Raw genomic sequence first — 17,913 nt, forward strand, 5'->3', positions numbered from 1 at the left:
TAAGTATAGACTATTATAATCCCAGGCAGGACTTCTGTGAATTAATTCCCGACTCTATACTTCCCACTCCTCAGTAGGTACGTATACCTTGAAATTTTTGTCTATTGTTTTTTGTTCTTTATTGTTTTACCTCATATATTTGCCCCTCAATCATGTTATCTTGTGACCTGTTGAACTTTGGGAAAGTAGGATTAAACAATATGAATATCTTTGTAAACTACTTTAACCAATACTTAAAGAGTGATAAGATAATATATACATCAAAACAGCAAATTACATTCGGAAAAGAGCAGGCCTTGTTTGCGAAGGTAAGATGCAGATTATTGGGAGATGATTTTCCATCTCTCTTAGGTTTCCACATGTCTTATGAACAAAGCATTAACTGCTCTTTCCTTTGGTATTGTTTTGAAGATTTTATTTTATGTATTTTATTTTATTTTGTATAGTTTTCAAAAACAGAATCTCTCTGAAGCAAAGGGAAGGTTTGCTTACAGGTTGGGAAGATAAAGATGCCACCTTCTGAAGTAAAGTGCAGCCTCATTTACTGTTCAGTTTAATTAAGATAATATTTACATCTGGTGAAAAGTGTAGGCATACTGGCTGCCCATTATAAAAAATCCAGGTTTCTTAAGCTCAAGGTTTCTTCCTTATAACACAGCCACTATGTGTACAGGTGTCATTTGGATAGATTTGAGCTACTCTGTGGGAACTGAGGTTCGTAAACTGGTTAAAATGCTGATACTCTGAGGAATAAATTCTTTTGTGTCTGATCCAAGGACACAAATGAACAAAGCAGAAACAGACCTATAAATGCAGAGAACAAAGTGGTGATTGTGGGGTGGGGGGCAAAATGGGTAAAGGGGAATGGGAGGTACAGGCTTCCAGAAAAAAAAAGACTATTAAAATTATGGAATGCCCTATTGAACTCTGAATGTTGCAGCTTCAGAAAGTTACAATCAAACGATATGTAGGGAAAGACTAGTGAGAAACACACACACACATACACTCACACCCACACACAAGTGAACACACATATAGATATAAACATAGAAATGGTAGATAGGTAGATAGATAGATAGATGTAAATAACTGCTGTATAAGGAGAAATTGAAAAAGGATAGAAAAGAACATGACTTTTCAATAGCAAAGTTCGAGGGCCAAATGACAGCATAAAAGAACAAAAAAGCTGCTAAATTATTAGGGTCATGGCTGAGTTAAACTAAGACACATTCAGATATACAACAAACTTAAATTTCTAATATAAAACTTTTGTATAAGTACTTTGGAAAATTCTTAAGAAGCGCATTTTAACCAGTACATGATCTTATTAAAGAATGTGCCTGCCCAGTGAGTAGCCAAGGCAGGAAATTATATCAAGGCCATTTATTCTGCAACAACAAATTCCTTGGAACAAACATTTGGATGAAAATTGTAGGTAGAGGGCGCCTGGGTGTCTCAGTCGGTTAAGCGACTGCCTTCAGTTCAGGTTATGATCCTGGAGTCCCTGGATCGAGTCCCGCATCGGGCTCCCTGCTCGACGGGGAGTCTGCTTCTCCCTCTGACCCTCCCCCCATCTCATGTGCTTTCTCTCTCTCTCATTCTCTCTCTCTCAAATAAATAAATAAATAAAATCTTTATTAAAAAAAAAAGAAAATTGTAGGTAGAATGGGTCCTATATCACAAAAAGGTTTTGGAGTGAAGTATTCCTGACTACACATTCTAGAGGTTCCATTTTCAGCGTATGTACTTGAAGTTACTAAATTCTGAGCTTCAGTTCCCTCATCCGTGAAATCAGGATACTAATAGCTTCTTATTGGTTTGTTGGGAGGATTAAATATATAGCTTCTATTATCAGTTGCCACATACACACACACAACTTGATATTTCTCTTTGCCTTTGCTGTCAATTGCTCATAAACTGATCAGAAAAAGAATACTTCCTCAGTTTTTTCTAATCGGTTTATAAGAAAGTTTATTATTTTGTGAATGCATTCAATGAAACAAACCTGAAAAGCACAAAACATACATTAATACTCAAATCCCTGAAATGAATTCTTTAGTTATACTCATTTTTCTTGTGCTCTGGCATGCTACATTCATTATCCTGGAATATTGCTGACTTTTAGTGTGAGTTTCATATGAATTGACTCATTCTTAACATTCTTGTTTTTTTTTTTTCCACCGAATTTAAAAGCAAACACAAAAATTCAGGCAGTGGCAGTAACCTTTCATATGTATTGCTTTTCTGATAAAGAGTACAAAATAATGCTATATAAGTTTGCTTAAAAAAAATACAGACTCTACTTTTTCCTCTGGTCTCAACAGAATCTCCACTTGGTCTTATTTAAAAGTTTCTAGTTGACAGTCACCATCAGAGAATTCTGGTAGTCAGTCAGTCCTCTGATATCATATGCTTGCCAGTTTCAAAGCTAATCTGCTCAGTTTATTCATATAAAAATACACACATTAAACACAAACATATATTTTTTAAATAACCCCATTTTCTAGGCAATGTGTTAGGCAAAAGGATGAACAGTGAAGAACAGAGACGATCGAGGACTGTTACGTATGCTATATTAGTGGCAGCGAACAGGTTATGTTAGAGTTAATAGAGTATATTCTACTCAAACCTTTGTGTTTGTGTGTATGTGTGTATGTGTGCACACACACTGACAATTACAGATTCATTATTTGATCTTCTTTCCTTCCTAACAGAATTCTATATTTAGTTTGGGGACAATGTGCTCAGCTTTGAACTAACTAATACTACATTTTTCACTATTATTCATAGCTAAAAATAAGTATCTGACACAATAATTCTTTTTTTTTTTTAAGATTTTATTTATTTGACACAGAGACACAGAGAGAGGGAACATACATAAGCAGGGGGAGAGGGAGAGGGAGAAGCAGGTTTCCAGCGGAGCAGGGAGCCCGATGCGGGGCTCGATCCCAGGACTCTGGGATCATGACCTAAGCCAAAGGCAGACGCTTAACGACTGAGACACCTAGGCGCTCCAGAGCTCCTTCCACGCTCACCTCCCGCTCCCGTGCGCACTCAGAAAGAGCTACTTTGGAGGGCCTGCTTTGCATGTTCTGAAGCCCTGACAGCTGCTACATGGTGACAAGTGGCAAAGATGATCTGGTCACCATGTGACCCTTCTCCAAGGGCCGAGTGGTGACCTGCTCCATAGCCACTGGTCCTGAGTCAAGGCTGTGGCCTTGGCTCTCTACTTCTTGAGGACCTAGTGGGCGGCGGCAGCCACAGGTGATGAGAATGGAATGGACAGGAGGAGGAAGGGCTTAGAGCTATCGATTGAGGCTTGGCTGCTCTCCGCTCTGCCCAAGCGGCTCCACCACTTACCGAGTCAGCTCCCGCGAGCCAGGACGCGGGGCGGGTGAGAGCTCACGGAGGAGGAGCTCTCTGCTGCGGCGCAGCCGCGTGCGTTGTCCTGGGGCCACGCTCCCAGCGCACTGCGCATGCCCGCGGGTGCCTCCCGCCCTGGCTCCCCGCCGCCCGCTCTTGTGCTCCCACAGAGCCCCGAACGCAGCGGGCTGCTGAGGAAGATGCTCCCTTCAGTGTTGGCCTGGGCGACACTCGCCTGGGCAACTGTGGAGGCGTGCACAGGGATGACATGCCAGGAGGCCCAGTGCTCCGCGGCCCGCTGACCCCAGCCTAGGTCCTCACCTACACCATACACAGCGCTGTGTATCCCTGGGGTGCCGCTGCTGGAGGCCCTGGAGTGCAAGATGGCCCTTTTGCTGGAGGACTGCGTTGTCACCGCCTGCCGCGGAGGGCCTCATCCTCAGTTGGGCCGGGCCAAGACCTTCACAGTGAGGAGAGCAGGCAGGAGGAAGGAAGCTGGTCCACGTCACCCAGCAAGTCGGTGGTAGAGGGCCTCTCTTCCCAACCAGGTAACTCGCCAGGCAGCACAGTGGTGTGAGGCCATGAATGTCGGGGTCCCCACCTCATGCTTCAGCCTCCTATCCCTGATCCTACCGGTTGACCTCAGTGACCAATTTATTAACAAAACTGACCGCAACCCGTGAAGTGCTGGAGTACCCTCATCTCTGGGCACAAATTCAGGGAGTGAACAGAGGATCCCCAGACTGGCCCAGACACACACTGGGGGTACGCAGTGGCAATGTGGCCTCAGCTTATCCTCATTCACTGCCAAGAAAAATGACCTTTTTTTTCTTTTTTCCCTCTGCATCAGAGTTACCTTGTTCCCCACCCCCAGCATGTCGTTCCTGAGGGAGAAGAGCTCCAAGAGCCCAGCTCTCTGTGTGTGCACTCCTCTTTCCACTGGGCTAGAGCGGAGGGTGGTCTGCCCTTTGCTACTACTGTTTATGCTTTCAAAGAATATTAAGTTATGGAAGCTCTGGTGGACCCTCCCTGTTTCCCCCAACATTTTATTTATACTAAGTTTTCTGCCTTTTGAAACTGTATTCTTAATATGAATTTCCTCTGGCTCTTCAGGATGATGTGTCCTTTCCTTATGCTTCAGTCTCTCCCACATGCTTGCAATTTTAGGCACTTGCCAAGAGATTAAGTGATTGATACAGCTTTAGAAAAGCTCAGAGAAGAGTTTGGCTATTGATAACATCTTCTTTGCAGCCAAAGAGAAATTTGATGGCAACCGGTCATGTCCCTATTAATACTTAGGAGGCATTCACAAAGACTAGCTCCACAGGATAGATATTCTAACACCCTCCCCCCCCATTCTCTATACCAATGGATTATATGAAAAAAGTAAAATTAAAAAAAAAAAAAAGAGAAAGAAAAAGAAAACAAACTGTGGTATTCTAAAACTCTTCTTAAAACTCCTTTCTCCCTTGTCTACAAATATTACTTATGGAAGACAAATAACATTCATCCTGAACCTTGCCCTTATCCATAATCCTGACATGCGACGGTTTGCCAATCTGCCATGTTATCTCAGCACCTCTCACTGTTGTCAGTATATAAATCCTGTGTAAGTTCCCCCTTCAGTAACTACAGTCCTCCACCCCCAACCCTACCAGCTGTTCTCCTGGCCTCTGCTTATGTCCTTCTCGGATTGGTTCTCTCTGTCAAGTGCAGAATATATTTATCTAAAATGTAAATCCATATATGTCATTTGTTTGTTGAATATTCTTTACTGGCCCACCTAGTGACCTCGTAAACTAATAAAAATGGCACAGGAAATGAAAAGTGACAATGTAGTCTCATCTTTTTTTCCCAAGTAACTGATATGTACCTATTACACATAAGGTTTTCTTATCTCTTAGGCAGGTATACTATTTACACTACAGTGACAGTGCCAAGAAGTAGATGGATTTAGAGTATTAAGTTCTGTAATCCTCATTAATCCATTCATTACAATACCTCAGAATATGCAGTCTGTGTAAATACAGAGTAATTGCTTTGTTCAAGCGGCTTCAAAACAAATCTTATAATCCTCTCCTTCAAACCAGATTACCAACCCCAGATAAATCACAACTTGAGATGGTTAAATCTCACAAAAATTGGAACTCTTAACCAATACTAAGGTTTACTAATAATTTCAAAATTTCAAAGTAACAGTAAATTTGAAACATAGTTGAAGAAGCGTGGAGAAGTGTAGGACTTCCCACAGGCTCCCCAAATTGTTTCTTGGTGTATTAGGATGTTTTCTGGTTTGGTTTTAACATCTGTGATCCCTAAGTGATGCATGTAGGTCATCATTTACACAAAAGGGAACTGTTTTGTTCATGAAACATCTATAAGTTATACTTTAGTAATTGCATAGTTTATATTACATTTCTCAAGGAGTTTCCCAGTAGATCCTAAAATACCATGTTTATTTTCCACAAGCAGTCCTGAACAGGCTAGGCACGTCTTGGAAAAGGATTTCAAATTTAAGGATTCTCCCGTTACCAGTGTAATGGGAGAACCACACGTGTGTGGTTACCAGAAGGGCTGTAATTAGTGTGTTTGCAAAGGGATTAGACCAGGTCATCTTTCTCTCTTCTTTCCTGCAGCATCCCTGCAGGTAGAGACAATGCGCTCCTGTTTTCAACATTTTATTTTTACACAACGATCTCCTAATATGTAGAAATTTCATAGCATCCGTGGTTGGTTATAAGTGATTGTTTACCTGTCCATCCCACTCCCATTAAATTATGATATATGTGAAATTCTACAGCATATTTATGTAGGTGATTTATAAATGTATAATTGAATGATCATTAGGATCACAAAATTTAACTAGCTGGAGTCTCAGAGGATGAATGTAGACAATGGCATTTCTGACTTTTATACAGCTCTCTACTCTTATATCAAGACTACTTTGGGATTTATTTAACAAAGGGTAAAAGGTAATAACAAAAATTATTAATTACATAGATCATTGAATTGCCAATTATATTCATATATTTTAAAGGGGGACCTCCGAATTTTAGAGAGGGCAACTACTTTTAAAAATGTTGTGTTTATAGGAAAAAAATTACCTACATTAACATCAAACAAATTACGTTTTCTTTGTCATGATACTGGCTGCCCTCTGTCCTACCTAAGGTTTGTGTTCCCAATTTATTATGTGAAGTGGGCAGGAATAACCTCTCTGTGCTAACAGTAATGTCTATGTAGATCTTGTCCTTTTCCATCTTTTCTGTCTTTGATCAAAATGAAAATTCCTGAATTCAGATATTTTGACTAAGACAACTTAACTGTTTCAGGAAACCACATGCTCAAACAAAACTATAATGAGATGTCACCTCACGCTTGTCAGAATGGCTAAAATCAAAGACAAGGAATAATGAGTATTGATAAGATGTGGAAAAAAAAGGAACCCTCTTGCACTGTTGATGGGAATGCAAACTGATACAGCCACTGTGGAAAACAGTATGGACGTTCCTTGAAAATTTAAAACCAGAGCTATCCTAGGACCCAGTAATCACACTAGGAGGTATTTACTCCCAAAATACAAAAACATTAATTCAGAGACACATGCACCCGTATGTTTTTGAAGCATTATTTACAATCAATAGATAAATGGATAAAAAAGTGGAATATTATTCAGCTATCAATAAGAATGAAATCTTGTTATTGGTAACAACATGGATAAGCTAGAGAGTATAATGCTAAGCAAAATAAATAAGTCAGAGAAAGACAAATATCATAGGATCTCAGTCATAGGGGAATTTAAGAAACAAAACAATGAGCAAAGGAAAAAAAACACAAAGATAAACCAAAAAACAGATTCTTAGATTCTTAACTATAGAGAACAAACTGATGGTTACCAAAGGGGAGGTGGATGGGGGAATGGGAGAAATAGGGGATGGGGATTAAAGAGTACACTTCTCATTATGAAAAAAAAAAAATTAAAAAGAATGAAATTTAAATTTCAGATGTTCAATTTTTATATTTTTTAATGATTAAAACAAGTAACTTGAAAAAAATCCATACCATGTTAAAAGCTGTGTGACTGTCATGTAAAAATTTTGCTAAACTACATTCTCCAGTAAATTAAATACATGTAGCTAGGAAAAAAAAGAAACCCCATGCCCTAGTGAAACATTTTTTTATTTGTTTCAAATTTTGATTTAAATTCTGTTTAGTTCACATATAGTGTAATATTGGTTTCAAGAGTAGAATATAGTGATTCATCACTTACCTATAACACCAATGGTCATCTCAACAAGTGGCCTCCATAATACCCATCACCCATTTAGCTCATCCCCCACCCACCTCCCCACAAGCAACCCTGAGTTTGTTCTCTTATGGTTTGCCTCCCTCTCTTTTCCCCCCCTTCCCCTATGTTCATCTGTTTTGTTTCTTAAATTTCACATTTAAGTGAAATCATATGCTATTTGTCTTTCTCTGACTGGCTCATTTCACTTAGAATAATACATTCTAGCTCCATCCACATCATTACAAATAGCAAGATTTCATTCTTTTGATGGTTAATATTCCATTGTGTGTGTGCATATATAGAGGTATATATATATATATATATATAGAGAGAGAGAGAGAGAGAGAGAGAGAGAGAGAACACACACACACACATACACACACACAAACACACACCAGGATTTCTTTATCCATTCATCAGCCCATGAACATTTGAACTCATTCCATAATTTGGCTATTGGTGATAATGCTGCTTTAAACATCAGGCTGCAGGTGTCTCTTCCAATCAGTATTTTTGTATCCTTTGGGTAAATAACCCAGTAGTGCAATTGAGTGTGTAGGCTAGTTCTATTTTTAACTTATTGAGAACCTCCATACTCTTTAATACAGTGGCTGTCCCAGTTTGTATTCCCACCCATAGTGCAAAGTGTTCACCTTTCTCACATCCTTGTCAACATCTGTTGTTACTTGTGTTGTTAAATTTTAACCATTCTGACAGGTGTGCGGTGGTATCTCATTGTGGTTTTGATTTGTATTCCCCTGATGATGAGTAAGATTGAGAATCTTTTCGAGTTTCTTTTCTCCATCTAGATGTCTTCTTTGGAAAAATGTCTATTCATATCTTCTGCCCATTTCTTAACTGGATTATTTGTTTATGGGTGTTGAGTTTTATAAGTTCTTTATAGATTTCAGCTACTAACTTTTTATCTGATATGTCATTTGCAAATATCTTCTCCCATTTTGTAGGTTGCCTTTTAGTTTTAATTGATTTCTTCGCTCTGCAGAAGCTTTTTATCCTGATGAAGTCCCAATAGTTCATTTTTGCTTTTGTTCCCCTTGCCTCCAGAGACATGTCTAGTAAGAAATTCCTACAACCAAGGTCATAGAGGTTGCTCCAGGATTTTGATGGTTTCCTGTCTCACATTTAGGTCTTTCATCCATTTTGAATTTGTTTTGTGTATGGTGTAAGAAGGTGGTCCAGTTTCATTCTTTTGAAAGTTGCTGTCCAATTTTCCCCATACCATTTGTTGAAAAGACTGCCTTGTTTCCATTGAATATTCTTTCCTGCTTTGTTGAAGATTAGTTGACCCTATAGTTGTGGGTCAATTTTTGGGTGTTCTGTTCCATTAATCTATGTGTCTGTTTCCATGCCAGTACATGAAATGTCACAAACATACTGTCTTGATCACTACAACTTTGTAATATAGCTTGAAGTCCAGAATTGTGATTCCTCTAGCTTTGCTTTTCTTTTTGATGATTGCTTTGGCTATTTAGTTCTTTCGTGGTTCCATACAAGTTTTAGGATTTTTGTTCTAGCTCTGTGAAAATTGCTGGTAGCATTTTGATGGGGATTGTACTGAATGTGTAGATTGCTTTGGGTACTCTAGACATTGTAACTCTATTTGTTCTTCTAATCCATGAGCATGGGATGTTTTTCCATTTCTTTGTGTCCTCTTCAAACCTCTTTGGTTAGGTTTGTTCCTAGGTATCTTATGGTTTTTAGTGCAATTGTAAACGGGATCGATTCCTTGATTTCTCCGTGCTGCTTCATTTTTGGTGTATAGAAATGCAACAGATATCTGTATGTTGATTTTGTATCCTGTGACTTTGCTGAATTCATGTATAAGTTCTAGGGATTTTTTGGTGGAATCTTTCGGGTTTTGTACCGAGTATCATGTCATTTGCAAATAGTGAAAATTGACTTCTTCCTTGCTGATTTGGCTGCATTTTCTTTCTTTTTGTTGTCTGATTGCTGAGGCTACAACTTCCAGTACTATGTTAAATAACAATGGTGAGAGTGGGCATCCCTGTGTTATTTTTGACCATAGTCAAAAACCTCTCAGTTTTTCCCCATTGAGGATATTCACTGTGAGTTTTAAGTGTATGGCCTTCACGATGCTGAGATATGTTCCCTCAATCCCACTGTCTTGATGGTTTTTTATCAAGAATGGACACTGTACTTTGTCAGATGTTTTTTCTGCATCTATTGAGAGGACCATATGGTTCTTATCTTTTATTAATGTGGTATATCACATTGATTGATTTGGGAATATTGAACCATTCTTGCAGCTCAGGAATATATCCCACTTGAGCATGGTGAATGATTCTTTTGATATACTGGTGGATTCGATTTGCTAGTATTTTGTTGAAAATTTTTGCATTTATGTTCATCAGGGATATTTGCCTGTAACTCTTTAGTGTGGTCTTTGGTTTTGGAATCAAGGTAATGCTGGCCTCATGGAATGAGTTTGGAAGTTTTCATTCCATTTCTGTTTTTTGGAACAGTGTGAGAAAAATAGGTATTAACTCTTCTTTAAATGTTTGGTAGAATTCCCCTGGGATGCCATCTGTCCCTGGACTTGTTTGTTGGGAGACTTTTGATTACTGATTCAATTTCTTTGTTGGTTATGTGTCTGTTCAAATATTCAATTTCTTCCTGTTTCAGTTTTGGTAGTTTGTATGTTTCTAGGAATTTATCCATTTCTTCCAGAATTCCCAATTTTTTGGCATATAATTTTTCATAATATTCTTAAAATTGTTTTGTTGCTTGTAATGTCTCCATTTTTATTCATGATTTTATTTATTTGAGTCCTTTTTCTTTTCTTTTTTATAAGTCTTGCTAGGGGTTTATAAATTTTATTAATTTTTTTCAAAGAACCAGCTCCTAGTTTCATTGATCTATTCTGTTTTTGTTTGTTTGTTTGTTTGTTTTTATATAATTTATTTCTGCTGTCATCTTTATTATTTCCCTTTTTCTGCTGACTTTAGACTTTATTTGCTGTTACTTTTCTAACTCCTTTAGGTATAAGGTTCGGTTGTGTATTTGAGATTTTTCTTCTTGAGGTAGGCCTGTATTGCTATATACTTCCCTCTTATGACCACTTTTGCTGCATCCCAAAGGTTTTGGACTCTCATGTTTTCATTTTCATTTGCTTCCATGTATTTTTTTTCTTCCTTAATTTCCTAACTTCCTTTAACTTATTCATTCTCTAGTAGGATATACTTTAACTTCCATGTATTTGTGGTCTTTCCAAAATTTTTGTTCTGGTTGATTTTAAGTTTCATAGTGTTATGGTTTGAAAATATGCATAGTATGATCTCAGTCTTTTTGTACTTGTTGAGGCCTGATTTGTGACCCAGTATGTGATCTGTTCTGGAGAATGTTCCATGTGCACTCAAAAAGAATGTGAATTCTGCTGCTTTAGGATGAAGTGCTCTGAATATATCTCTTAAGTCCATCTGGTCCAGTGTGCCACTCCCAGCCTTTGTTTCCTTGTTGATTTTCAGCTTAGATGATCTGTCCATTGTTGTAAGTCCCCTACTATTATTGTATGGTCATCAATGAGTTCCTTTATGTTTGTTATTAATTGTTTTATATATTTGGGTGTTCCCATGTTGGGGTATAAATATTTACAATAGTTAGATCTTGTTGGATAGACCCCTTTATTATGATATAGTGCCCTTCCTCATTTCTTGTTACAATCTTTGGTCTAAAATCTATTTTGGTAATCATATGGCTAAACTTCTGCTTTCTTTTGATGTCCATTAGCATGATAAATGGTCTCCATCCTCTCACTCTCAATCTGCAGGTGTCTTTAGGTCTAAAACAAGTCTCTTGTAGGCAGCATATAGATGGGTCTTATTTTTTATCCATTCTGATACCCTATGTCTTTTGATTAGAGCCCTTAGTCCATTTACATTCAGAGTGATATTGATAGATATGAATTTAGTGCCATTGTATTATGTGTAAAGTCATTGTTTCTGCAGGTTTTCTCTGTTCCTTTCTAGTCTTTGTTGCTTTGGTCTTTCTTTCCCATTCAAAGATTCCCCTTTAAGATTTTTTGCAGGGCTAGCTTAGTGGTTGCAGACTCCTTTAGTTTTTGTTTGTCTGGGAAACTCTTTATGTCTCCTTCTATACTGAATGACAGCATTGCTATGTAGAGTATTCTTGCTGCATATTTTTCCCCTTTATCATGTTGAATATATCTTGCCACTCTCTTCTGGCCTGCCAGGTTTCTGTGGAGAGATCTGCTGCTAACCTGATTTGTCTTCCCTTGTAGGTTAAGGATTTCTTTTCCCTTGCTGCTTTCAAGATTCTTTATTTATCTCTGTATTTTGAAAATTTTACTACGGTAAGTCTTGGTGTTGGCTAGCTTTTGTTGACTTTGATGGGAGTTCTCTGTGCCTCCTGAATTTGGATGTCTGTTTCTTTCCCCAGATTAGGGAAGTTTGTAGCTATAATTTGCTCAAATATACCTTCTGCGTCTTTTGCCTCTCTTCTCCTGGGACTCCTACAATGGGAATGTTATTATGCTTTATGGAGTGGCTGAGTTCCCTAAATCTACACTTGTGATCCAATATTTTTCTCTCTCTCTTCTTTTCCACTGCATTGTTTTCCATAATTTTATCTTCTATATCACTTTTTCATTCCTCTTCTTCTTCCATCCTTGTGGTCATTTCAGTCAGTGGATTTTGAAATTCAATTATAGCATTTTTAATTTTGGCCTGACTAGTTTTTAGGTCTTTTATCTCTGTGGTAAGGGACTTCCTGGTGTTTTCTATGCTTTTCTAAGCCCAGCTAGTATCCTTATGATTTTTTTTTTTTAATTCTTGTTCAAGCATATTACTTATATCTGTTTTGTATAGATTCCTGGCCGTGGCTTCTTGTTCTTTCTTTTGGGATGAATTCCTCCATCTTGGCATTTTTATCTAGGTCTCTGCCTTCCAGGTGTTAGGAAAGCCTATTATGTTTCTTCCTTCTGAGAGTAATGGCTATATTAAGGAGAGGTCATATACTGACCAGGGCCTGACCCTTCAGGAGGAATTTCTGGTGTAAGCTGTATGCACTCTGCTGTTGTGTTTTGGCTGCTCTTTCCCTCAGGTCAGTCCTCTGTAGGGTTTCCCTTTGACTGCAATGGGGTGTGTTTGGACCTTGGCCAGAGTGTGGTGAATTTTAACTAAGTTAAATTTGTTCTGCTTTCTAAAAGAGGCTAGATCATATTTCCCCTAAAGCTGAAGCTTTGCAGCACTCTGTGGTCAGTAGATTTGGTGGGTGCGAGGGCTTTGTGCTGTGCCTCTGAGGGCGGGGCCCAATGCTGCTCTCTCAGGCATATTTGCCCTAGTAAAAAGGCACCTGCAGAGTGCAGGGGGGCTGGGCTTTGTGTAAGTAGCTTAAGCCTCTACTGTAGGTGCTGTGCTGCTCCCTGAAGTACATCCATGCAATGGCATCAGATGGAGAGGGGAATTTGCAGCTTCCACTGTTCAGGAAGCCCTCACAGTAGAGTAAACTATCTCCCCTCATTTGTCCCAGGCTTCCCTCAGATCCCTGCCTTTATCTGGTCTGTGTCTGAGCCATCTGCCCATTTGGCAATGCTGTGCTCCTGTGCTCCTCTGGCACCCCAGCTGGGTTTCAGAACTCCAAATTTTAGGGACCTGGTGTGGCATGGACCCGTGCTGATTCCCTGGGAGCGGGTCTCCCCACATTGTGGCTGATGCAGTTTTGTCCCAGAAGGGCGGTCACATCAATGTGCAGGGGCTTGGAGTTTATGGTAAAGCACAACAAAAAGCCAGCTTCCAGGTAATTGCTCTCAGCAGCTGCCTCTGCCTCTATGCTAGTGAGCAGCAGCTCAGTGGCACCCATGGGCTCTTTTCTCTCCAGAGAGGCAGTACCACCTCTCCCAGATGGTCTTGAAGAAGGAGAATTGCTTTTCCCATTGCAACCTAGGGGATCCTCAGACCACGCTGTCTGCTCCCAGGCCTCTACCCTCCTTCTCTGCAGGAGCACCTCTGTGCCCACCACGCGCCACCTCGTTGATGGCGTGGACTTCTAAAATTTCAGACTTTGAGCTCTGTTGCTTGTAAAAGCTTGCGATTATTAGTCTCTCCCATTTTCCCCATCACTGTTTTTGGGGAAGTGTTTTTCTTATGCAATGCCCTGTGCCCTGCTGTCTCTCTCGCTTTCTCTCCTCTCTCCCTGACAGGCCTCCTTCCCCTCCACAGCACCAGGGATTCTTTTCTTCCCCAAATCACGTCTCCGCACCTCTTACCTTCCATGATGTGAACTCTTTTCTCCCTCTAGTTGTGCAGTTTGTTCTCTTAGTCCACAGATTGATTTCCTGTATGTTCAGAATGATTTTATATTTATCTAGCTGTGTTTGAGGGACAAGGCAAGCATAAGGCCCTCCTACTACCCTGCCATCTTAACTCCTCCTGAGGTGAAACATTACCACAAAAAATACTTCCATTGGTTTGGCACTTCCTTGTTAATACAAAATCACTTAAATTTATTTTTCTTAAAAAAAACCTTCATATTACTGCTTTGATTTACTGCCGTATTTTGAATAATACATTTACAAAGAACTTGTGATACTTGTGGGGAAAAAAAGAATATTCTGTGTTGTTTATTATTTTATCCCACTTTACATAACTACTCTGTAAATACTATTTTTTATTTATACATCTTAGTTGATAACTTTTCATTAAATTAATTTGGATAGATACCAATATATATGTATATGTATGTGTATTTATAATGTATTAACATATCTATTGACTATTGTTAGTGTGAAGCAATGACACATTTCTAATATGACTAAACTTAGAAACAAAACCTTTTTTTTATTGAAGTAGACACACAATGTTATATTAGTTTCAGGTGTGCAACATAGTGATTCAATAACTATATGTTATGCTATCTCATCCCAAGTATAGCTACCATCCGTCACTGTACAAAACTATAATAGCACCATAGACTATTCCCTGTGCTGTACCTTTCATCCCCATGACTTCTTCATTCCATAACTAGAAGGATTTACCTCCCACTCTCTTTTCATCTGTTTCACCCATCCCTCTACCCACCTTCCCTTTGGCAACCACCAGTTTGTTCTCCGTATTTATAGGCCTGTTTCTGCTGTGTTTTTTCATTAGTTTGTTTTTTAGATTCTACATATAAGTGAAGTCGTATAGTATTTGTCTTTCTCTGTCTCACTTCTTTACTTAGCATGATAAGCACTAGGTCAATCTTTGTTGTCACAAAGGTCAAGATCTCATTCTTTTTTATGGCTGAGTAATATTCCAGTGTGGGTGTGTGTATCTATGTGTGTTGCATCTTCTTTTTCTTAATATTCTTTTATTTAAGAAAGTTAAGCCCTTGATTTTAATACTATCATGAATTGGTGTTGGATTTTTGTCAAATAATTTTTCTTCATCTATTGATATAACTGCAATTTTTTTGCCTTCTGATATGATGGTTATAGTTAATTATTTTTCAAATTATGACTCAGCCTTGCATACCTGGGATAAATCCCACCTGGTTGTGGTGTATAATTCTTTTTATACATTGTTGGATTTGATTTGTTAATATTTTGTTGAGGATTTTTATATCAGTGTTCTTGAGAGGTCTTGTGTCTTTAGTTTTCTGTATTTGCAATGTCATTGTCTCATCTTGTTTTTAAGGTAGTGCTGGCCTCATAGAATAAGTTAGGAAGTATTCCTTCAGCTTCTGTCTTCTGAAAGAGATAAAGAATTGGTATAAGTTCTTCCTTTAATTGTTGGTAAAATTTACTTGTGAACCCATCTGAGTCTGAAGCTTTCTCTTTTGGAAGGTTATTAAATATTGACTCAGTTTCTTTATTTCATGTTGGCCTATTCAGATTTAAAAAAAAATGAATGGTAGGGCTAATCTATGATGTAACACCAACTCTTCAGCTGCTTGAGAGACTCATAAATGAATAGACTTGTTCTAGTGTTTGCAAGATTATTGAGTGTGAATATAAGCTGTAGTATTCCTGAAATGCAGATATTTTCCTGCATAATTTGTAGGAGAGCAACATAGGAGGTACTCCTAGGTAGGGCCAAAAGATGTCCAAGAGTATTAATTAGCAACCACTCAGAGTTGCCTGCTAAGAACTTCTTCATTGTTATTCAGTGGTTTGAAAAAGATGAGTTGTCTGAGTCCTGTGAACTCTTGGCTGACATGTAAAACAGAAAGTTCCATTTTGGTAGGGTAGTGGAAATGCAACTAATTTTGTGACCCTAATTGCTCCATCCAAATTTATGACAAAATATGTGTGGAAAATTTTAATTTAAATTTTAATATTTCAGTGTAGATGCAAGTCTAAATTTTTAAAAATGAAAAAGAAAAAAGAAACACTGATGAAGAGAAAAAGCATATTCATTTCTTTAACCTATGACCTTTTTCAAACAAGTGACCCAAGGCCATAAAATTACTTCTGCTTTTTGTAATTCAGGCTTATTTTCTTCTTCTTTCTGAAACACTTCCTGATACACTATTTTCTATGCCCCGTGCCTATGACCTATCATGTTAGAACCTGATTAAGGGAAGACAGATGGTCAAATAACTTCTGAAGCTCAATAGTTTCTTTATATAGCTTCAGTCTAAAACATTGACCCGAATACTGTCTTCCTTTTTAACTGGGATGTTAAAAGCTATTTCAGGGATTCTTTTTTTCTATTTAATTATGCTTATACTTAATTAAATCTACATAATTCAGCTGATTTCCATCATTATAAAGTATTGTTATGGTCTTACAGAGAATAAATAGATTTGATTCTATCAGGAAAAAAGAGCAAATGCTGAGAGTTGCTGATTCTTTAAATTATTTTATAGTTTCTGTTTAGTAAAGAAATAAGCTCCAAAAAATACTTATATCCTTGCTTTTCCTCAGGACCATGCTCAAGTAATGATAAATTGGCTAATCTCCAGGGCCTATCCTAGGTTAAGTGGTAATTTTCCCTCGTCTCTCACTATTTAATTTTTTTCTTGGTCTATAATCCTCTACATGCCCCAAATTCTAATGCTTCCCCCTGATTTTCCAGAGATTCTACTGTGATATTATGTTGTTCCCTATCCGGAACTCAAAATAATCTTATTTCTTAACTGGTGTCTTGTGCTCTAGATCCATTAATCTTCACTCTACCTCAGCTGTCAACAATTCAATATAATTCATTGTATACTCTAACCTCATAGGAATAGTTCTCTAATTGGATATTTTGGGCTACTGGGATACATAAACATATTTTCAGAGGTTAGTGAATTCTCTACACGAATTTATAAAAAATATTTGTATTCCAATGATCATCAATAATAAGCATATTTTATATGCTTGTAAAATATAATAATTATTGGGATAAATCCCGAGTTATTCAGTATCTTTATGAATTACTCAGCTGCTTGGTTACCATCATTTTTACATCTTGCATAGGGCAAAAGATGCTTTATGCGATTGTAGTTATTTCAGTAACAAAATAGTTAGCAAGACCTCTTCAGTGGGATTCCTCTCAGCATCTGTCCATCTTTGAGGATATGGGTGCTTTTTTCTCCTTTGCATATGGAAAGGCACCTCGTACTTGAGAGTCCTGTGACCTGTTTCAGGGAAGAAGGGAGGCTTCAAAGAGTCCTTCTATAACTGATGTTTCTCAGATTCCTTCAGTTAAATTGTTCAATATGCTGAAGCAACATATTTTGTGAGTAAATATTCTGAACCCTGATAGATACATTAAATTCAAAGAAATCGATTCTATCACCATCAGTACTGTATTTACATTGCTAGCAAAAGTAATATGTCAATCATATTTCTTTAATACTAACCTGTGAAAATTCATTGGCAATAAGTATTTTGGTCAATATAAAATAAATATTTTGCCCCTTATTCTATCAATATGGGTTAGAAATACATTTAATGTAGATTTCAATAAAGCCGTAAAACTAAATCTATCTTCAGGTGAGTGAAACAGTTTTTAAAGATAACCTTGTTAACATTAGCCTTTGAGAGTTGCTCACAAGAAGAGTTTTGGCTAAATGTAAATTGGAATTATCTTGTATAAGCAAACATTTTCAAGTTATTAACAATGTTTTGCACAGTATACTTATGTTAATTTCCATTTTCTGACTTAATTTTATTAGTCAAAATAAAGAGTCAGAATAAATCTACACCTGAACTTGATGCTACTATTTTTATTTTTAAACTTCATATTAGAAGCTGGTGAATTGGTTTCAGGAAAAAAAAAATCACATTAAATAAT

Source organism: Zalophus californianus, chromosome 1 (genome assembly GCF_009762305.2).
Source record: "Zalophus californianus isolate mZalCal1 chromosome 1, mZalCal1.pri.v2, whole genome shotgun sequence".
NCBI classification, from domain to species: Eukaryota; Metazoa; Chordata; class Mammalia; order Carnivora; family Otariidae; genus Zalophus; species Zalophus californianus.